The sequence below is a fragment of the Myotis daubentonii genome, chromosome 1 (genome assembly GCF_963259705.1).
Source record: "Myotis daubentonii chromosome 1, mMyoDau2.1, whole genome shotgun sequence".
Classification (NCBI taxonomy): domain Eukaryota; kingdom Metazoa; phylum Chordata; class Mammalia; order Chiroptera; family Vespertilionidae; genus Myotis; species Myotis daubentonii.
In genome coordinates this window covers 199,000,836-199,005,548 of record NC_081840.1, presented here as the reverse complement: position 1 = coordinate 199,005,548, position 4,713 = coordinate 199,000,836, and the positions used below count along the sequence as shown (strand labels likewise).

General features: G+C 43.8%; 1 pseudogene; it reads left to right on the top strand.

Moving 5' to 3' along the window:
* Positions 1-718: 718 nt before the first annotated feature.
* On the top strand, positions 719-1,198 carry LOC132227396 (myosin light polypeptide 6-like; annotated as a pseudogene).
* Positions 1,199-4,713: the final 3,515 nt, after the last annotated feature.

Below are 4,713 nucleotides of genomic sequence, written 5' to 3'. Positions count from 1 at the left end.
AAAAAAAAAGACCGTACCCTTTTATGTAATGATGTTTACTTTGAATTTATATTAGTTCACACAAACACTCCATCCATGCTTTTGTTCCGGCCCTCCAGTCCAGTTTAAGAACCCATTGTGGCCCTCGAGTCAAAAAGTTTGCCCACCCCTGCCCTAACCGCTTCTGCCTGCCAGCCTGATCACCCCATAACTGCTCCCTTGCCAGCCTGATGGAGGCCTAATTGTTCCTCTGCCAGCCCCATCGCCCCCAACGGCCCTCCCCTGCAGGGCTGGCCCCCCACAACTGCCCTCCCCTGCAGGCCCAGTCACCCCTAACTGCCCTCTCCTACCAGCCCAATCACCCCTAACTGCCCACCCCTGCAGGCCCGGTCACCCCCAACAGCCCTCCCCTGCAGGCCTGGTCCCTCCCAACTGCCCTCCCCTGCCGGCCCAGTTGCCCCCAACTGCCTTCCCGTGCCGGCCATCTTGTGGCCACATGGGTGTGGCCATCTTGTGTGTTTGGAGTGATGGTCAATTTGCATACTGGTCATTGCTAATTAGCATATCTGGGCTAATTAGCATATCCCTCTCTTATTATATAGGATTATATGTCATTTTAAAATTCTGGTCAAGATCCACTACACAGATTTCATGAACCATTAACAGGTATGACATACAGGTTTAAAAGTACTGTTCTGGAGCCATTGCTGCAGGAAGTGTTCCGGCAAAGCAAATAGCCAAGATGCGTGACTTTGCCAAGGACAAGACCGCAGCGTTCAAGGAGGCCTTCCAGCTTTTTGACACAACAGGGAGTGGCAAGATTCTGCACAGCCAGTGAGGGATGTGATGAGGGCCCTGAGCCAGAACGCCACAATGCAGGGGTGCTCAAAGTCCTGCGGAACCTCAGGAGTGATGAGATGGATGCGAAGGTGTTGGGCTTTGAGCACTTCCTGCCCATGCTGCAGGCTGTGGCCAAGAACAAGGACCAGGATACCTATGAGGACTATGTTGAAGGCCTTAGAGTGCTTGACAAGGAGGGGAACGGCACTATCATGGGTGCTGAGATCCAACATGTTCTGGTGAGAAGATGACAGAGGAAGATGTAGAGATGCCGATGGCAGGGCACGAGGATAGCCATGGTTGTATCAACGATGAAGAGCTCATTCGTAAGGTGCCGAATGGCTGAAGACATGCCCAGTGTGCCCAGAGCCCTGTGCCTGCTCCTGCATGAGACTGTGTAGTAGCCTGAGGCTGCCATCAGTGTTCACCAAATAAATGTGCTCTGTGCCCTTAAAAAAAAACACCACCACTGCTCTGCAAGACTTTTACCCTGTTTCACCCTTAATTAGAGAATAGTTAGAATAAAACCAGAAAGCTCAAATTTACATCAGCTGACCTCCCCCTAGGGAAAAGGAAGGGAATGGGATGTAAAATTAATGTTTTCTTTTAAAGATCTGAATAATGCATAAAGTTGAACCAAGTACTTAAGTTTCTCTTCTATATCTGTGCTTATTTCCCCAATCTCGTTTCTTATCTTATGATTTCATGCTTTCCTCTTTTTTTTTTTTCTTAGGTTAGTTACTAGTTTATTGCTTTTCAAATAATCAGTTCTTAGATTTACTTACAAGTTCTAAAAGCTCAAATTTGTTAATTTTGTAATTGATCTCTATTTTGCTTTCCTTAGATTTATTTTGTTTCTCTTTTAAATTTTTTAAATTCAGCCCTAACCGGTTTGGCTCAGTGGATAGGGCACTGGGCTGCGGACTGAAGGGTCCCAGGTTCAATTCCTGTCAAGGGCATGTACCTTGGTTGCGGACACATCCCCAGTGAAGGGTGTGCAGGAGGCAGCTGATTGATGTTTCTCTCTCATCGATGTTTCTAACTCTCTATCCCTCTCCCTTCTTCTCTGTAAAAAATCAATAAAATATATTTAAAAAAAAATTTTTTTTACATTCAGTGTTTAATTTACATATTTTAATTTTTCTTATCGCATTAGCAGTCTATTGCTAATTGTTGCTAATAAATTACCCTAAAACTTGGTGACTTAAAGCAACATACATTTAGCCCTGGCCAGGTAGCTTAGTTGGTTAGCATCATCCCAAAACACCAAGATTGTGGGTTCAATCCAGGGTCAAGGCACATACAAGAATCAACCAATGACTGCGTAAGTAAATGGAACAAGTCAATGTTTCTCTCTCTCTCTCTCTCTCTCTCTCTCTCTCTCTCTCTCTCAAAATCAATTAAAAAACAAACATACATTTATTATCTCACAGTTTCTGTGTGGCCTCTCTATTTCAGGAGCTATCACAAGGTGTCAATCAAGGTGTTGGCCAAAGACTCCAGGTTCAATTGGGATAGAACCACCTTCAAACTCACTCAGTGGTGTTGGTAGGATTCAGTTCCTTGTTGGCTGTTGGTCCGAGATTTGCTGTCAGTTCCTTGACAAGCAGCCTTCTCCATCAGAGCAGGCATGACAGAAGAGCCACAGACAAAAAGTACCAGTAAGATGAAAGTCACAGAAGGAAACCAAAATATGTCCCCCCAAAATATGGTGCTTTGATATAAAAATTATTTTGAACTGAAGGTAATTGAGAAGAAACAAATACTAGAAAATCCCCCTGCCTTCCCTGTATTTGCCTAAAAGTAGGATATAAATATTCAAAGGTGTCCCTCTTTTTCTCTCTATCAGGAAGGACAAAAGTGTATCAGTTCATACTTGTATCAGCATGGAGATGGCTCCTACATACGAAACTTTACTAACTAGTCTTTCTCTCCCATTAGTTTCCTATACATTTACCTTCCCATCCTTGGAAGACTAAAATGACTTTTCTTTGTCCTATCATTCCTCTATAAATTTATAGCTCTTCCTGGAAGGTACTATATAGACCAGAGTTTTAAGTCACCTTTTTTTTAAAAAAAAAAAAAATAGTTTATTGGTTTTTAGAGGGAGAGACAGGGAGAGGGAGAGAAAAAAACATCGATGTGAGACCTAACATCAATTGGCTGCCCCCTGCACACCCCTGCTGAAACAAAATTTTTGGACTGGAACCCAGATTCTTCGTCTGCCGGAATCGAAGAATGAATCCACGGACAGAAGATGGTATAGCAAAGGTGGAAATTTATTAAAGAACAAGTACAGACTCACAAGTAGGGAGGGGGAAGAGTCCCACAGAACAAACTCCCACGTGGGGAGGGGGAGAGGGTCCCACTGAGTTTCTTTTTCCTACGGCTTATAAAGGCTGCTGATCCTGGTGCCTTGATATCCGCTCTGATTGGTCACTATTCCCTTAGACTGGTTACTATAGTAACTCCTAGGCTCAAAGGTCCAATCTCACATGGGACATGTGAAGCACTCCCTCCCCCATCCCCCCCACACTCCTCCTTTCTAATTATTTTCCTATTCCCTTTGGGCTTTCTTCTTCTCCTTCTGGATGAAGGGCTTCCTTCTCTTTATTTTGTAAATATAGACCTTTTGCTGTCCTCAGCTCCCTCATTATATGGAAATATACCTGTTGCAGCTTTTCAGCTTTCCTATTCTATGGAAATATACCTTCTGCAGCCCTGTGCTTCCTCCATGGTCCCCTTAATTTCCAAAAATTGTAAAATTTCCTAAAACCTGTCTTTTTCACCCCTCAAAATTCCTATTCCACTACCAGGGATCAAGCCTACAACCCAGGCATGTAGTTGCCCTTGACTGGGAATTGAACCGGCAGCCTTTTGGTGCTCGGGACAACACCCAACCAACTGAACCACATTAGCCAGGCCCTAAGCCATGTCTTTGACTAACTCTTTTCCTGAGTCTTTCCCATGTACATATGAGATATTCACATGAATAACTCAGTTTGTTTTTCTTTTGTTAAACTGTGCCTATATTACAGAGGCTCCTGCTGAGAATTTAGAAACAAAAGGGTTTTTTTTCCTCTCCTACAGTAGCCTCATGAGAGAAGTTTCAATCCATCATTGTTGCCATATTCTACTCATTAGAAGTGAATCATTAAGGGGAAAAGATTGCCCAAGGGTGTCAATACCAGGAAGCAGGGATCACTAGGAGCCATGTGCGAATTGTCTGCCACACTATAAACAGTGGTCCTCAGACATTCTAGCAGTCACTCAGCCTTGCACAGAATGGCAAAAAGTTGAGTTGGCTGATGTGCCTATTGTTCCCAGCTGAGACTGAATAAGGGACAATCTGCCTTCTTATTTTAGCTCTCATACAATAAATAAATGCCCTTTCCAAGATCTATTTGGTGGCACATTGTCCACATTTTTGTGTTTTTTGCTGGTGATTTTTCTGTTTATGCCTCCCCCACCCCCAACACACATACACATTAAGTGCTAAGTATTGCCTATTGTTCCTACATGAAAGAAGGTTGTGATGAATCTCAAGGAGAAAATACATGTGCTAGATGAGCTTCATTTGGCATGAGTTATAGCATTGTTGGACATAAATTCAATGTTAATCAATCCACAATATATCTTCTACAATAATAAAAGCATAATATGCTAATTAGACTGGACCGCCAAACGACTTTGCGGATGTCCTTCCGGACAACCTTAGGGATGAAGCCGGGGCTGGGAGGGCTGAGGCAGGCGGTCTGTGAGGGCCGAGCCCCTTGCACAAATTTCATGCATCGGGACTCTAGTCTATAGTAATAAAAGCGTAATATGCTAATTATACCAGGCATCCTTCCCAGACGACCTTCCGAATGAAGCCTGGGTCCCAGGTGCCAGAGG